This window comes from Pan paniscus, chromosome 11 (genome assembly GCF_029289425.2).
Source record: "Pan paniscus chromosome 11, NHGRI_mPanPan1-v2.0_pri, whole genome shotgun sequence".
In the NCBI taxonomy this organism is placed as follows: domain Eukaryota; kingdom Metazoa; phylum Chordata; class Mammalia; order Primates; family Hominidae; genus Pan; species Pan paniscus.
In genome coordinates, this window is record NC_073260.2 from 10483791 (window position 1) to 10502543 (window position 18753).

Consider the following 18753-nt stretch of genomic DNA (forward strand, 5'->3'; position numbering starts at 1 on the left):
CGCCACAGCACTCTAGCCTGGCAACAGAGCAAGACTCCATCTCAAAAAAAAAAAAAAAAAAATTAGCCAGGCATGGTGGCATGTGCCTGTAGTCCCAGCTACTCAGGAAATTGAGGCAGGAAGATTGCTTGACTCTATGAGAACAAGGCTGTAGTGAGCCGTGATCGCACCACTGCACTCCATCCTGGGTGACAGAGCGAGACCCTGTCTCAAAAAAAGGAAAAAAAGAAAAAAAAAGTCCAGCTACTTGGGAGACTGAGGTGAGAGAATCACCTGAGCTCAGGATGTCGAGGCTACATGAACCGTGATTGCACACACCACTGTTCTCCAGCCTGGGCTACAGAATGAGACCCTGTCTCACCAAAGAAAAAAAGGAAAAAAAAATCAGTGGGCCAGGCTGGGCATGATGGCTCACGCCTGTAATCCCAGCACTTTGGGAGGCCGAGGTGGGTGGATCACCTATAGTTCCGGCTACTCAGGAGGCTGAGGCACAAGAATCGGCAGAGGCTACAGTGAACCAAGATCGTGCCATTGCACTGCAGCCTGGGCAACAGAGTGAGACTCTGACTCAAAAAAAAAAAAAAAATTAGTGGGCCATAGATGTTTGGGTTTATTACTGGGCTCTCAATTTTATTCCATGGGTCTATGTCTGTCTTTATGGTAATACCACACTATTCTAATTATAAGCTTTGCAGGGCTGAGCGCAGTGGCTCACGCCTGTAATCCCAGTACTTTGGGAGGCCAAGGCGGGTGGCTCACGAGGTCAGGAGATCGAGACCATCCTGGCTAACATGGTGAAACCCCGTCTCTACTAAAAATACAAAAAAATTAGCTGGGCGTGGTGGTGGGCGCCTGTAGTCCCAGCTACTCAGGAGGCTGAGGCAGGAGAATGGCGTGAACCCGGGAGGCAGAGCTTGCAGTGAGCCAAGATCGCGCCACTGCACTCCAGCCTGGGTGACAGAGCGAGACTCCGTCTCAAACAAACAAACAAAAAAACCTTTGCAATAAGTTTTGAAATCAACCTGCATTTTTCACATAACCTGAATATCTTTCCACGTCAGACTGCTAAAAGCAATCTTATTCCTTTTAGTGGTTGCACAATGGGTTCATTCTATGGTTAAACCACGCAGTGATACAGTGATATTGTGATACAGCGACACTGAACTAGCCCCAGGTTGATGGATATCAGATTGCCTCCAGTTTTTTTCTCTCATGCTCAGTGCTGCGTTAATCATCCAAGTGTATATTTTTGTATATATGTGTGAATATTCCTGTAAGATCAGCTTTTAGGGCTGGGTGCACTGGCTCACACCTGTAATCCCAGCACTTTGAGAGGTCAAGGCAGGAGAACTGCTTGAGCCCAGCAGTACAAGACCAACCTGGGCAATGTAGTCAGACCTTGTCTCTACTAAAAATAAAAAGTTAGCCCAGCATGGTGGCGTGCACCTGTGGTCCCAGCTACTTGGGAAGCTGAGGTGGGAGGATGGCTTGAGCCCCGGAGGTGTAAGCTGCAATGAGCCATAATTGTGCCACTGCACTCCAGACTGAGTGACAGAGCAAGACCCTGTCTCAAAACAAACAAACAAAAAACTTTTAGGAGAGGAAGTGTTGAATCAAAGAGTGGTATATTATTAAATTGCCCTCCAAAACTTATACCAGTGAACACTCTTAACCTAGTGCTTGCTTTTCAAATCACAAATTCTCACCTTTTAGTACATTGTAGGATCAGTTTGGTGGGTCTCAAGTTTGTCTTCGCCCATCTGAGAGGCAAAAAATCGTACTTCACTTTCATTTACGTATCACTAATTATAACTAATTTTCAGCATCCTTTCAAGGTTATTGACTTTTTTTTTTTTTTGAGACAGAGTCTCGCTCTGTCACCCAGACTGGAGTGCAGTGGCACGATCTCAGTTCACCGCAACCTCCGCCTCCTGGGTTCAAGCGATTCTCCTGCCTCAGCCTCCCAAGCAGCTGGGATTACAGGCGCACATCACGGCTAATATTTTTTATATTTTTAGTAGAGACAGGGTTTCACCATGTTGGCCAGGCTGGTCTTGAACACCTGGCCTCAAGTGATCTGCCCGCCTTAGCCTCCTAAAGTGCTGGGATTACAGGCATGAGCCACTGCGCCTGGCGACTTTTTCTTTTTTTTTTTTTGAGACAGAGTCTCGCTCTGTTGCCCAGGCTGGAGTGCAATGGCATGATCTCAGCTCACTGCAACCTCCACTTCCCAGGTTCAAGTGATTATCTCACCTCAGCTTCCCCAGTAGCTGGGATTACAGGCGCCTGCCACCACACCCGGCTAATTTTTGTATTTTAGTAGAGACAGGGTTTCACCATGTTGGCCAGGCTGGTCTCAAACTCCTGACCTCAGGTGATCCGCCTGCCTCATCCTCCCAAAGTGCTGGGATTACAGGCGTGAGCCACCACACCCAGCGACTATTTGCTTTTGTGAATTTCCCATTTATATCTTTTTCACACTTTTTCTTATTGAGATGCTGGTCTTTTGTTGTCGATTTATACAAATATTTGCATATTAAGGCTCATATTGTATTAAAATGGCCCAGTTACTTGTTTGTCTCCTTGATTAGATTGTGCGCTCCTTGGAGGAAAGGAAGGTATCCTATCACCCTTGTATACATGGTGGCTAGCTTAGGGAATGAATAGCACATAATAGGAATTCACTGAAGAGATGTACACTTACCATATGGCAGGCTCTGTGCAAGATGTTGAGAATAAAAAGATGAACAGAAGAGAATCTTTGTTCTAACAAAGCTTACAGTCTGGTGCAAGCGATAGACATTCATTCTCATTCTGCAGGTTTATTGAGCAGCTGCTCTGTGCCAGGTGCATAACGCCCATTGGAAGAGCCAGCCTATTAGGATGAGAAGAATGTCAGGACTGGGACTTCGCTAACCTGGTCCTGGGAAATCTGGGTGGGTCAGTTCCCCATCCCTGGTTATCAGTATCCCCATCAATAAAATGTGAGCAACTGGACCAAATTCTCTCATTTCCCATTGAGCATCCATGCATCTGTGCTGCTTTGGCTTTTGGAAAGTAGGAGTCAGAGTCCTGAGTTCAAATATTGGCTCTGTGCTGGGTGTGGTGGCTCACGCCTGTAATCCCAGCACTTTGGGAGGCCGAGGTGGGTGGATCACCTGACGTCAGGAGTTTGAGACCAGCCTGGACAACGTAGTGAAACCCCACCCCTACTAAAAATACAAAATTAGCCTGGTGTGGTGGTGCATGCCTGTAATCCCAGCTACTTGGGTGGCTGAGGCACGAGAATTGCTTGAACCCAGGAGACAGAGGTTGCAGTGAGCCAAGATCGCACCATTGCACTCCAGCCTGGGCAACAAGAGCGAAACTCCGTCTCAAAAAAAAAAAAAAATTATATATATATATGTAGGCTCTGCTACTTGTTAGCTGTGGCCTTGGGTGTGTGACTTAGCCTTTTTTTTTTTTTTTTTTTTTTGGTGTGGGAGGGATGTGGGGAGGGACATGGTCTTGCTTTGTCGCTCAGGCTGGAGTGCAGTGGTGCAATTATGGCTCACTTCAGCCCCAACCTCCAGGCTCAAGTGATCCTCCCACCTCAGCCTCCCGAGTAGCTGGGACTACAGACGTGCACCACCACTCCCAGATAATTTATTATTTTTTGTAGAGATTGGGTCTCACTACGTTGCCCAGGCTGGTCTCAAACTCCTGGGCTCAAGGGATCCTCCTGCCTTGGCCTCTCTTGCAGGCATAAGCCACTGTACCTGACCACTTAGCCTCTTGAAGGAATCTTTCTTATAGGATTAAAAGTGATGGGAAGCCAGGAGCAGTGACTCACACCTCTAATCCCAGCACTTTGGGAGGCCTAGGCAGGCGGATCACTTGAGGTCAGGAGTTCTAGACCAGCCTGGTCAACATGGTGAAACCCTGTCTCTACTAAAAATACAAAAATTAGCTGGACATGGTGGTGCACAACTGTAGTCCCAGCTACTCGGGAGGCTGAAGCACAAGAATCACTTGAACATGGGAGGCGGAGGTTGCAGAGAGCTGAGATCGCGCTGCTGCACTTCAGCCTGGGCGACACAGCAAGACTTTGTCCCCCAAAAAATAAGTAAATAAATAATAAAAGTGATGGGACCTGATTTCAAGTAGTCAAAATCGTAGAGACAGCAAATGGGCTGGGCTATGGGCCAGAGGGTAAAGGGATGTAATTGTTTAATGGGTACAGAGTTTCAGTTTTACAAGATGAAAACAGTTTCCAAAACTGTATACCTGTACATAGTTAAGATGGTAAAGTTTATGATATGTGTATTTTACCAAAAATTTTTAAATGAAAAACTTTTTTTTTTTTTTTTTTTTTGAGACAGAGTCTCGCTCTGTCGCCCAGGCTGGAGTGCAATGGCGCAATCTCGGCTCACTACAATCTTCGCCTCCCGGGTTCACAACATTCTCCTGCCTCAGCCTTCCAAGTAGCTGGGACTATAGGCACCCGCCACCATGCCTGGCTAATTTTTTTTTCGTATTTTTAGTAGAGACGGGGTTTCACCGTGTTAGCCAGGACGGTCTCGATCTCCTGACATTGTGATCCACCCGCCTCGGCCTCCCGAAGTGCTGGGATGACAGGCGTGAGCCACCGCGCCCGGCCTGAAAAACATTTTTAAGTGGTGGGACCTGTAGGGCTCCACGGGGCACCTAGCACAGGAAAGCGTGTGGTAAATAAAAGGTGACTGCCAGGGCTGTTGAGGGGCTGACTAGGGAAGGCCTGCTTCCTAGAAAAGGGGTGAGGCGCAGGGCATTGGAGGGAGGCGTGCCTGGGAGGTCAGGAGTCCTGCCTTATGCGGGAACCTGGAGCAGCACCCTCCCTGCTTTGGGCCTCCTGTGTGAAGTGAGGCGTAGTCCCCTCCTGGGGCCAGCAGGTTGCCCTGTGACCTGGGCCAGCAAGCTAAAGCCACGAGGGGCCTGGCTCCTTGCGCCCCCTGCTGGCCGACTCGGGAATAACACACCCACAAGCCCCCAAGTTGCTCCCAACCAACCTGGCCAAGTTGCTGGGTTAAGGCAGCCTACGTGGCCCCCTGTACCCTTCTGCTCTTGGCTGAGAACCCCTTATGGCTTCTCCCTCCCTCCCTCCCTCCTAAGTTCCTGGAACCTACCTTCACCACACCCATAAGCTCACAGACACAGACACAGAGATGTGTGCACATGCTCAGGTGCAAGCTCTTGTATTTGGATCCTTTTGTTGTTTTGTTTTGTTTTGTTTTGTTTTTTTGTAGAGAAAGGGTGTTGTTATGTTGCCCAGGCTAGTCTTGAACTTCTGAGCTCAAGCGATCTGCCCACCTCAGCCTCCCAAAATGCTGGGATTACAGGTGTGAGCCACCATGCCCAGCCTCCATGGATTATTATTATTTATTTCATGCATAGAAAATTGATGTTCAGAGAGGTAAAATGGCTTGCCTCACGTCACACTGCCAAGGTCATCAAAGCCTGTGTTCTAATCCTTCCCCCGTCTCTCAGCACTGCCGTCCTCCTAGTGTGTCTACTTGGGGCCTGATCCTGGGTGTGGTAATAGAACAGACCTACCCTGTGGAGGGTGCAACATAACATTCACTTCTGGCTGGGCATGGTGGCTCATGCCTGTAATCTCAGCACTTTGGGAGGCCGAGGCGGGCGGATCATGAGGTCAGGAGTTCAAGACCATCCTGGCCAACATGGTGAAACCCCATCTCTAAAAGACACACAAAAAAATTACCTGGGCATGGTGGTGCGCGTCTGTAATCCCAGCCACTCGGGAGGCTGAGGCATGAGAATCACTTGAACCTGGGAGGCAGAGGTTGCAGGGAGCCGAGATCATGCCATTGCACTCCAGCCTGGGTGATAGGGCGAGACTTGTGTCAAAAAACAAACAAACCAACATTCACTCCTATGCGCAGTCTTACCTGGCCACACATAGGCCCGATGCACTGCCAGTCCCCTGCAATGGAAGCCGATCCTGGTTTCCAGCCCCAGCCCCAAGGCTGCAAGATTGTTTAAGCATATCCGTGTCCAGCACAGGTGCCACCCAGCTCCTTGACCCCCATGGAGCCAGTGATCTGGACACATAGAAGGCACCGCCTTTCCTGAGAACTGGCAGTGCCCAGAGAAGGCAAGGGGCCAAGCCTGGGGCAGGGCAGAGAAGAGGGCCACAGCTGGGATCTGTTTCTCCTGAGTTTCTGCCCTGTGCTGGCACCAGGTTTACAATCTGCTATAAGGCCTGCAGGAGCTCAATGTAAGTGTTGTTATTTTAATATGTTAGGAATTTCCTCACCTGTTAATGAGGGTGAGGATGGCACTTGCTTTACAGAGTTGTTGAAAGGATCCAGTGACAAAAGTATTGGGACAGAGTGAGTCCTAGTAAATTAAAGCTGGTTGTATTATTAATATTATTCTTGGCCAGGTACAGTGGCTCACATTTGTAATCCCAGCACTGGGACGCTGCGGCAGGAGGATGCCTTGAGCCCAGGAGTTTGAGACAAGCCTGGGCAACACAGTGAGACCACATCTCTACAAAAAATACAAAAATTAGCTCAATTCACTTGAGATGATGAAGACATGACTTAGAATGTTGTCACTTCAGGAAAAAAAGACTGATTTGATGGACACAGAGTCCGATGTGGGGGAGAGTGTCAGAGAGAGAATTGACCTACCAGGCAACTGTGGGTTTTTAACTCAGTGGTCAGAAAGCAGTAGAGAGGGTCCCGGTAGGGTGAAATCCAGCTCCTCCTCTAGTCCTAGAAGAAGTAGCAGGATGTTGGGTCTAGGACAGGAAATGGCTAACCTAAAGGGACCCTTTGGCCCAGGATGGTTCCCATCCCAAGACACCCCTCAGTCCTGGGCCAGCGGATAGTTGGTCTTCATAGAACAGGCAGAGGGCACAGGGTGCCTCCCATGACCAGCCCTGGGCTTTGGCCTGCCCTTGGGCCACTCGTCCCTTTAGCTGAGTTACCTGAGCTAAAGCACCAGACTCCCTCCCTTGAGGTGACACCAAGGAATGTCCCTCCTGGGATGGCAGTAACACTACCTTTTGTTGCTCAAGGCACAGGTACTTAGTTTCAGGGGTCAGAGTACATACTTCAGGCCTCTCCTGGGAACCGCTCTCAAATCTAAGGAATGAGAGGGTGAGCTCTGGCATCGCCTTGTGTATTAGCCCATTCTCCCACTGCTATAAAGAACTGTGCAAGACTGGGTCATTTATAAAGGAAAGAGGTTTAATTGACTCACAGTTCCTCATGGCTGGGGAGGCCTCAGGAAACAAAATCATGGCAGAAGGGGAAGCAAACACGTTCTTCACATGGTGGCCGGAGAGAGAACTGCTGAGCAAAGGGGGAAAAGCTCTTTATAAAACCATCAGCTCTCATGAGAACTCACTCATTATCGCCAGCACAGCAGCATGGGGGTAACTGCCCCCATGATTCAATTACCTCCCACTGGGTCCCTCCCAGGACACGTGGGAATTATGAGAACTGCAATTCAAGATGAGATTTGGGTGGGGACACAGCCCAACCCCATCACCTTGGATTTGATTCCTAAGGCGGTTGTAACAAACGAGCCACATTTCATTGTATTGCGTTTGGCAGATATCACGGTCTTTGCAAATTGAAGCTTTGTGAGAACCTTGCACCAAGCAAGTCTATTGTTCCCATTGTTCCAACAGAATGTGCTCCCTTAGGGTCTGTGTGTAATTCCCACAATAGTTCAAACTTTATCATTATCATTATATCTGATAACGGTGATCTGTGATCAGTGATCTTTGATATTACTATTGTGCTTGTTTTGGGGAACCACAAACCATGCCCATATAAGATGGTAAACTTAATAAATGCGTGTGGGCCGGAGGCAGTGGCTCACAACTGTAATCCCAGCACTTTGGGAGGCCGAGGTGGGCAGATCACCTAAGGTCAGGAGTTCGAGACCAGTCTGACCAACATAGTGAAACCCCATCTCTACTAAAAATACAAAAATTAGCCAGGCATGGTGGAATGCGACTGTAATCCCAGCTACTTAGGCTGAGGCAGGAGAATCGCTTGAACCCAGGAGGCGGAGCTTGCAGTGAGTCGAGATTGCGCAACTGCACTCCACCCTGGGCGACAAAGCAAGACTCCGTTTCAAAAAAAAAAAGAAAAGGCTGAACAAACTGAAAAACCAGCAGCTCTTTTTCAGTTCATCAGAAAATTAGGTCACAGGGTAACCTGCTGCCCCCAAACTGGAGAGGCAGAAAGGTAGATACAGAGAATCATGATTTGCCAGAGCAGAAATCTTCCCTGGAATCAGCACCTGGGTGGGAAAACCTGAACTGCAACTGACGAATGTCTGGCAGCGTGGATGTGTGCTGCTGGTTAATGTTAGGTGGCAGCTGGACTGGAGTAAGGAATACCTAGAGAATGGTGAAACATGACTTCTGGTTGTGTCTGTGAGGGTGTTTCCAGAGGAGATTGGCGTGGGAGTCAGTGGACTGAGTGGGGAAGATCCGCTCTCAATGTGGGTGGCACTATGCAATTGGTTCACGGCTTGAATAAAAACAAAAGAGGAGAAAAGATTTTCCTCTTTCTGTCTCTGTCTCTCCTGGAGCTGGAAGATTCTCCTTCTCCTGCCCTTTGGATATCAAAACTCTAGGCTCTTCAGCCTTGGACTGAGAATTACCCCAGTGGTGTCCCTGGTTCTGAGGCTTGCAGACTTGGACTGAGCCACGCTATTGGCACCTCTTGCAAATAGTCTCTCAGGGGACTTCTCAGCCTCCATTAATTGCGTGAGTCAATTTCCCTATAAATCCCCTCTCATGCACTTTGGGAGGCCGAGGCGGGTGGGTCACGAGGTCAGGAGATCGAGACCATCCTGGCTAACACGGTGAAACCCCGTCTCTACTAAAAATACAAAAAATTAGCTGGGTGTGATGGCGAGCACCTGTAGTCCCAGCTACTTAGGAGGCTGAGGCAGGAGAATGGTGTGAACCTGGGAGGCAGAGCTTGCAGTGAGCCGAGATCGCGCCACTGCGCTCCAGCCTGGGCGACAGAGCGAGATTCTGTCTCAAAAAAAAAAAAAATGGCTGGGCAAGGTGGCTCACCAGCACGATCTCGGCTCACTGCAACCTCCACCTCCTGGGTTCAAGCAATTATCCTGTCTCAGCCTCCTGAGTAGCTGGGATTACAGGCATGCGCCACCACACCCAGCTAATTTTTGTATTTTTAGTAGAGATGGGGTTTCACCATGTTGACCAAGCTGGTCTCAAACTCCTGACCTCAGGTGATCCACCCACCTCAGCCTCCCAAAGTGCTGGGATTACAGGTGCGAGCCACCGCACCCAGCTGAGAGTAACTTTTTTTTTTTTTTTGAGACGGAGTCTCCCTCTGTTGCCCAGGCTGGAGTGCAGTGGCGCGATCTCAGCTCACTGCAGGTTCGGCCTCCTGGGTTCACGACATTCTCCTGCCTCAGCCTCCCAAGTAGCTGGGACTACAGGTGCAAGCGACCTCGCCCAGCTAATTTTTGTATTTTTGGTAGAGATGGGGTTTTGTCGTGTTGGCCAGGCTGGTCTCAAACTCCTGACCTCAGGTGACCCACCCACCTCAGCCTCCCAAAGTGCTGGGATTACAGACGTGAGCCACCGTGCCCAGCCTTGGCTGTTTGTATATCTTTTTTGGAAACATTCAGATTTATGATTTGCAGATATTTCCTTCCATTCCATGGGCTGTCTTTTCATTTTCTTAATGGGTATCCTTGAAGCACAAAAGTTCTTAATTTTGATGAGGTCCAGTTTATTTTTTCTTTTGTTGTGTATGCTTTGGATGTTATGTCTGAGAACCCCAAGGTCACAGAGATTTATTCCTATGTTTTCTTCTAGTTTTCTTGTTTTAGTTCATATATTTAGTTTTGTTTTTGTTTTTGTTTTTGTTTTGAGACGGAGTCTCGCTCTGTCGCCCAGGCTGGAGTGCAGTGGCGTGATCTCTGCTCACTGCAAGCTCCGCCTCCCGGCTTCACGCCATTCTCCTGCCTCAGCCTCCAGAGCAGCTGGGACTGCAGGTGCCCACCACCACGCCCAGCTAATTTTTTGTATTTTTAGTAGAGACGGGGTTTCATTGTGTTAGCCAGGATGGTCTCGATCTCCTGACCTTATGATCCGCCTGCCTCGGCCTCCAAAAGTGCTGGGATTACAGGCATGAGCCACCGTCCCCAGCCCATACATTTAGTTATGTGATTCACTTTGAATTAATTTTTGTGTATGGGGCAGGGCACATGGCTCACACATGTAATTTCAGCACTTTGGGAAGCTGAGTGAAGGGGTGGCCTGTCCCTCCACACCTGTGGGTATCTTGTCAGGTGGGACGAGAGACTGAGAAAAGAAATAAGACACAGAGACGAAGTATAGAGACAACAGTGGGCCCAGGAGACTGGCAAGCAGCATATCAAAGACCTGCACCAGCATCGGTTTCTGAGTTTCCTCACTTTTTATTGATTATTATTTTTATTATCTCAGCAAGAGGAATGCAGTAGGAGAGCAGGGTGATAATAAGGAGAAGGTCAGCAAAAAAACATGTGAGCAAAAGAATCTATGTCATAATTAAGTTCAAGGGGAGGTACTATGCCTGCATGTGCATGTAGGCCGGATTTATGTTTCTCTCCACCCAAACATCTCAGTGGAGTAAAGAATAACAAGGCAGCATTGCTGCCAACATGTCTCGCCTCCCGCCATAGGGCGCTTTTTCTCCTATCTCAGAATTGAACAAATGTATAATCAAGTTTTATACCAAGACATTCAGTTCCCAGGGGCAGGCAGGAGACAGTGGCCTTCCTCTATCTCAACTTCAAGAGGCTTTCCTCTTTTACTAATCTACCTCAGCACAGACCCTTTACGGGTGTTGGGCTGGAGGACAGTCAGGTCTTTCTCATCCCACGAGGCCATATTTCAGATTATCACATGGGGAGAAACCTTGGACAACACGCGGCTTTCCAAGGCAGAGGTCCCTGCGGCTTTCTGCAGTGCGTTGTGCCCCTGGTTTACTGAGACTAGAGAATGGCGATGACTTTTACCAAGCATACTGCTTGTAAACATTTTGTGAACAAGGCATATCCTGCACAGCCCTAGATCCCTTAAACCTTGATTCCAGACAACACATATTTTTGTGAGCTCAAAGTTGGGGCAAAGTGGCTGGGGCAAAGTTACAAATTAACAACATCTCAGCAAAGCAATTGTTCAAGGTACAGGTCAAAATGGAATTTCTTATGTCTTCCCTTTCTACATAGACACAGTAACAGTCTGATCTCTCTTTCTTTTCCGTACATATCCCCCTTTTCTTTTTGACAAAACTGCCATCGTCATCATGGCCTGTTTTCGCTGGTCACTGTCTCTCCGGAGCTGCTGGATACACCTGTAGACCAGCAACAGAGAACAGACATACAAGGATTAATACAAAATTTGCAATAGTGGAACTTCCAATGGTTTTAACCCAAGTGATGGGGTTAAGATTTGTGAGGCCATCAGCAGCTTTCACCATTGCCTCAGTTTCTGGCACCAGATTAAACTGGGCTTTTGATGCCTCAACAATTTGTTCTTTTAATTTAAAAATATCTAAAGTAAGGTTATCTTCTCTTCCTTGTAGATGGCGTCTAACCATGTCCCAGTGATGTTCAGATTCATTATAGGCTCGAGGTGTAATACAAAAATCTGACGTATTCCAGTCATACTGTAACTGAAAAAGATATTCTAAGCTCATGAGCCTATCTCTCATTCAAATGACAGTTTGTCTACGATCATTAATTTGGTTTGCCAATTTTTGGTCTATTTGAGTCTGAGAATTCCACAATTTTGAGGAGTTCTTTTGCCAATTATTTACATATTTTGTAGTTTGAACAGAGGAGTGTAAAGCAATTCCAGCAGCCGCAGCAGTACCTGTGACTGCAATAAGACTCATAATCACTGCAATTAAAGTAAAAATGAATCTTTTGGATCTAGTTAGAACTCCTTTTAATACTTCTGTTAAAATATGGATGGATGGGGAAGCCTCCCACGGTCGGTCCATGGACACAGGGATCTACACACCCTCTCTTGCCCTCACTGGCAGAATATGGTGCTGCCAATCAAAAGTTTAATCAATGCAAGTAAACAATCTACAATTTTCACAGGTTATAGTTTGGGAATCTGGTTTAATAACTATGTTTCCTACAATTAGCATATAAGGGCGTTTTACACAACTTCACAAAGGAATTGTCAGATTGGAATTTAGGTTAATAGTATAATGTGGCTTATGATTTCTTGTTCCGATAACTTGATTTCCAGACCAAATTCTAATGTGGTGCGAGGCCACAGTAAGCTTTCATAATGCTGGATGTTCAGGAGCAGTAACAGGAATAACTTTGGTTGAGGTGATGAAATTCCCTTTTCACCCCATTTCCATGGATAGGGTGATTTTAACCTTCTATAAACCTGGTCTAGCCTTTCAGTTAAATCACTATCATAGGCCGGATTAGTGGGCCAGACAGATGGGGTCTGTGAACATGAGTGAGTCTGGCCCGTACAATCATAATATAATTGGTCTCGAGGGGCCCAGTCTATAATAGTTCCAAATTTATTGTTTTGTAATACCACCACAGTATCAGCCATGTATTTTTCCCAAACTAAGACTTCTGGGTCTTTTGATTCTTTGGGAATTTCCTTGAGGCAAGGTCCCCTTAGGCCTAAATTTTAATGATCTTTGATAAGAAGAGTCCTGTAAATTATTCATTTGTGACCCAAGTGACATTCCACTTACCATATGATAAGTAAATTTATTGGTGGCACTGACAGTAGATACTTCTACCAACCAATTTTGGGTTGTAGGCATTAAGCATCCTGGTGCTTTCCCCAGGCAAATAGGAGGATAATGATACCCAGTGGAAATGTTTATCATCATTCCTTCTTCTTCAGGTTGGGCAGGGCCACGGTCATCTGTGGGTCCTGGTACCCATGCACTAATATTAACATATACTTCAATAGAATATTATCCATCCAAGTGACTGCCTGAATTAAGGGCGGGAAAGGCACATAGGCCCAGTAAGTATAATTAGCTGCAGCTGCTGCTGCAGACATAGTGAGACTTACCACCGTAGATACAATCATTAAAGCTGCAAGCAGCATATTCTCTGGAGTTTGTGTTACCCTTGGGTACTTTAGGCTTTTTTCAGCTAACTGTGTCAGCTTCTTTAGCTGGGCCCAGGTCGGCGGCTTCGCTTTTTTGGTGGATGGCAACTTTTTCTGTAAGTTGTAGGTACCCAAACTGAAAGCTGATTTTCCCCTGGTGAAACACAAGCAAAACCTCCCCCCCACGTTATCACCTTCTCTATTTTTTATGTTTTATTTTTGTTGTCTTTTTACCAAATCAGTTTTTCCTTATGTGGGCTGTTCTTTTTACCAGTAAAATGTTGTTCTGCAGAAGTAGTGGTCTGATTTCTATAAATGTTAAAAAAATTTAAAGTATAGAGTGCTAGATTAAGTTGCATCTGGGGAGTGTTATATTCCTTACTGTCCTTTTCCTTTTTTTGTTTAAACAATTGAGCTTTGAGTGTTCTATTACTTCTTTCACTTATGGCCTGTCCTTGGGAATTATAAGGGATTTCTGTTGTATGTGTAATTTTCCACTGATTTAAGAATTTTTGAAATGCTTTACTACAGTATCCTGGCCCATTATCTGTTTTAATTTTTTATGGAACTCCCATGACAGCAAAACAAGATAATAAATGTCTTTTAACGTGGGAAGTATTTTCTCCTGTCTGGCAGGTTGCCCATATGAAATGTGAATAAGTATCAACTGTCACATGGACAAATGACAATTTTCCAAATGAAGGTACATGTGTGACATCCATTTGCCATAATGCATTAGGACATAAACCTCTGGGATTAACTCCTGCCTCCTGAGTTGTACAACATTTTTTGCCTGTTTTCATATGATATCAAATTTATTTTTTAGTCCTGATGCATTTACATGAGTCAAGGCACAAAGTTTTTATGCTTTTATGAATGCAGATGGTACTAGCAAGTCAGCTTGTTCATTTGCCTTAGTTAAAGGCCCTGGTAAATTAGTATGTGTTCGAATATGAGTAATATAAAATGGGAAATTTCTTTTTCTTACAGTTTGTTGTAACGAATTAAACAGCTGATTTAACTGATCATCCATACTATATTTGATTAGGGCTGTCTCAACATCCTTTGTAGCCTGTACTACATATGCAGAATCTGAAACAATGTTAATAGGCTGATTAAAACCTTGTAACACTGAAATGACAGCAACCAACTCTGCTCTTTGAGCTGAGTGATATTGAGTTTCAATGACTTGTTCTTTTGGCCCAGTGTAAGCCACTTTTCCATTGCTGGAACAATCAGTAAACGCCATCAGAGCATTTTCTAAAGGTTTATGTCTGGTAATTTTAGGTAAAATCCAAGTAATCAATTTTAAGAACTGGAAGGTTTTTGTTTTTGGGTAATGATTGTCAGTAATTCCCACAAAATCAGCAAGACCAATCTGCCATGCAGCAAAATTGATAAAAGCTTGTCTAACCTGTTCCTTGTTTAAAGGAACAATGATTTTATCTGGGTCACTTCCACACAATTTTACTATTTGTAGTCTTGCCTGACCAATTAATGTAGCCATTTGATCTAAGTACAATGTAAAAGTCTTAGTTGTACTGTGAGGAAGGAATGACCACTCCGCAAGATCAGTATTTTGAACAATAATGCCTGTTGGAGAATGTGCAGTAGCAAAAATCAAAAGTTGGAGTGGGGCTAAATGATCTATTCTATTTACTTGTGCTGACCGAATTTTTTCTTCAACTAACTCAATTTCTTTAGTTGCCTCTGGAGTTAATGGTTTTTTACTGTTTAAGCCTGGATCCCCTCTCAAGATAGAAAACAAATTTGACATGGCATAAGTAGGGATGCCTAGAGTTGGCCGAATCCAATTAATATGTCTTAGCAATTTTTGAAAGTCATTTAATGTTTTTAATGTGTCTTTTCTTATTTTTATTTTTTGTGGTTTAATTTTCCTTTCCTCTACCTGCATTCCCAAATAATGGAAAGGAGTAGAGGTCTGAATCTTATCAGATGCTATTGTCAGTCCTGCGTTTGCAACATCTGTCTGCAGAAATGTGTACCAGTCAATTAATTTGTCTCTTGTTTCTGCAGCACACAAAATATCATCAACATAATGAATGATATAACAGTCTGAAAACTTGTCTCTAACTGGTTGAAGAACTTGAGCTACAAAAGTCTGACAAATAGTTGGACTGAGGCAACACTTTCCACTGAAACCTAGCTGGTTCTTTATTATTTACGGCTGGTATAGTAAAAGCAAATTTTTCAAAATCCTGTTTTGCCAGAGGAATGGTAAAAAAGCAGTCCTTCAGATCAATTATAATTAAAGGCCAGTCTTTGGGGATCATGGCCAGAGAGGGCATCCCGGGTTGGAGAGCCCCCATGGGTTGTCATTATGGCATTAACAGCTCTTAAGTCAGTCAGCATGCGCCATCTGCCTGATTTTTTCTGAATTACAAACACAGGAGAATTCTAAAGAGAGAAAGTGGGTGAAACATGTCCTTTTTAAAATAGTTTTTTAACTATTTTATGTAGCGCCCCCAACTTTTCCTTAGAGAGCGGCCACTGTTTGACCCATACAGGACACTGCAGGGCGAGTCTGAATTGCTCCTTCACTGTAGTGAACTGTAGGTTGGGCAATAATGAGTGCCACGAGCCAAGTCGCAGTGTGCCTAGTTTCAGGCTGCCTCCCCCAGCACTCACTCGGCTGAGGAGGAGGTGGCCATCGTGGTTGTAGCCCCAATGGCCCCAGTGATTCTGGACTTTTTCCTTTTAATTTTAATGTTTCAGGATATATTACCTCCTGTAATTGATTGTAGTCAACATTTTGCGTTGACTGAGCCATTACCGGCTCTGCTACATATTTACAATGTGAACTTTCCGTTCCTTTCTTGAACTCTGTCTCTGCCTCTTCTTCACAATCTATCACACAGCTTTCAGGGGCATCAGAAACTGAAACACTATCTTCTTCTATTTGAAACGGTTCTAAAGTTGCTTTAATAATGGCCCAATCATTCCATACTGTAAGTGGGATGATTTTACCTTCCCTACTTGCTTGTTTTAATTCCTTGCCAATTTTTTCCCAATCTTTTAAATCTAAAGTTCCCTGTTCTGGAAACCATGGGCAGAATTGTTCTATTGTTTGAAATAGCGTAATTAGATTTTCTGTAGAAGCTTTAACTCCCCCTCTTCTTAAGAGAAAGGCCCCACATTGGGTGCCAGATGAAGGGGTGGTCTGAGAGACTGAGAAAAGAAATAAGACACAGAGACAAAAGTGTAGAGAAACAACAGTGGGCCCAGGAGACCGGCATGCAGCATATCAAGGACCTGCACCAGTACCGGTCTCTGAGTTTCCTCACTTTTTATTGATTATTATTTTTATTATCTCAGCAAGAGGAATGCAGTAGGAGAGCAGGGTGATAATAAGGAGAAGTTCAGCAAAAAACATGAGCAAAAGAATCTATGTCATAATTAAGTTCAAGGGGAGGTCCTATGCCTGCATGTGCATGTAGGCCGGATTTATGTTTCTCTCCACCCAAACATCTCAGTGGAGTAAAGAATAGCAGGCAGCATTGCTGCCAATGTGTCTTGCCTCCCGCCATAGGGCAGTTTTTCTCCTATCTCAGAATTGGACAAATGTATAATCGGGTTTTATACTGAGACATTCAGTTCCCAGGGGCAGGCAGGAGATAGTGGCCTTCCTCTATCTCAACTTCACGAGGCTTTCCTCTTTTACTAATCCACCTCAGCACAGACCCTTTACAGGTGTTTGGCTGGGGAACGATCAGGTCTTTCTCATCCCACGAGGCCATATTTCAGATTATCACATGGGGAGAAACCTTGGACAATACGCGGCTTTCCAAGGCAGAGGTCCCTGCGGCTTTCCGCAGTGCGTTGTGCCCCTGGTTTATTGAGACTAGAGAATGGTGATGACTTTTACCAAGCATACTGCTTGTAAACATTTTGTGAACAAGGCATATCCTGCACAGCCCTAGATCCCTTAAACCTTGATTCCAGACAACACGTATTTTTGTGAGCTCAAAGTTGGGGCAAAGTGGCTGGGGCAAAGTTACAAATTAACAACATCTCAGCAAAGCAATTGTTCAAGGTACAGGTCAAAATGGAATTTCTTATGTCTTCCCTTTCTACATAGACACAGTAACAGTCTGATCTCTCTTTCTTTTCCCTACACTGAGGAAGGAGGATTGCTTGAAGTCAGGGGTTCAAGAACAGCCTGGGCTGGCCAGGCATGGTGGCTCATGCCTGCAATCCTAGCACTGTGGGAGGCCGTCATGAGCAGAACAACTTCAGGCCAGGAGTTCAAGACCAGCCTGGCCAGTATAGCAAAACCCCATCTCTAATTAAAATACAAAAATTAGCTAGGCATGGTGGCACACACTTATAATCCCAGCTACTCAGGAGGCTGAGGCAGGAGAATCACTTGAACCCAGGAAGTCGAGGCTGCAGTGAGCTGAGAAGGCACCACTGCACTCCAGCCTGGGTAACAACGTGAGACCCTATCTCAAAAAAAAAAAAAAAAGAAAGAAAATAAAAAATTTATATGTGTGTATTCCGTGAGATAGAGGTCCAAATTCATTCTTTTCTTTTTTCTTTTCTTTTCTTTTTTTTTTTTTTTTTTTTTTTTTTGAGACAGAGTCTCACTTTGTCTCCCAGGCTGGAGTGCAGTGGCATGATCTCGGCTCACTGCAACCTCCATCTCCCAAGTTGAAGCAATTCTCTGCCTCAGCCTCCTGAGTAGCTGGGATTACAGGTGCCAACCACCATGCCTGGCTAATTTTTTGTATTTTTAGTAGAGACAGGGTTTCACCATCTTGGCCAGGCTGGTCTTGAGCTCCTAACCTCATGATCAGCCTGAGTCGGCCTCCCAAAGTGCTGGGATTACAGGCATGAGCTGCCACACCTGGCCCCAAATTCATTCATTTACATGTGGATATTTAGTTGTCCCAGCACCATTTGTTCATTTGTTGAAAAGATTATTATTTCCCACCCCCAACCCCCGCTTTTTTTTTTTGAGCCGGTGACTTGCTCTGTCACCCAGGCTGGAGTGCAGTGGTGTGATCTCGGCTCACTGCAACCTCCGCCTCCTGGGTTCCAGCGATTCTCCTGCCTCAGCCTCCTGGGTAGCTGGGACTACAGGCATGTGCCACCGTGCCCTGCTAATTTTGTATTTTTCGTAGAAATGGGGTTTCACCATGTTGGCCAGGCTGGTATCGAACTCCTGACCTCAGGTGATCCGTCCACCTCAGCCTCCCAAAGTGCTGGAATTACAGGCATGAGCCACCACGCCTGGCCTCCCCACCTTTTTTTCTGAGACAGTCTCATTTTGTCGCTTAGGCTGGAGTACAGTGGCACGATCTTGGCTCACTGCAACCTCTGCCTTCCAGGTTCAAGCAATTCTCCTGCCTCAGCCTCACAAGTAGCTGGGACTACAGTCATGTGCCACCACGCCCAGCTAATTTTTTGTATTTTTATTAGAGATGGAGTTTTGCTGGTCTCAAACTCCTGACCTCAAATGATCCTCCCACCTTGGCCTCCCAAAGTGTTCGTGTTACAGGCATGAGCCACACCCAGCCTCCCAATTTTTTTTTTTTTTTTTTGAGACAGAGTCTCGCTCTGTCACCCAGGCTGGAGTGCAGTGAGTGGCACGATCT

The 18753-nt window shown here is 45.7% G+C and overlaps 1 protein-coding gene across 12 annotated transcripts in view; it reads left to right on the forward strand.

The window, feature by feature from the left end:
* The window catches only part of KYAT1 (kynurenine aminotransferase 1), a 48119-nt gene that overhangs the window by 13768 nt on the left and 15598 nt on the right, over positions 1-18753 (forward strand). The window lies entirely within an intron of this gene.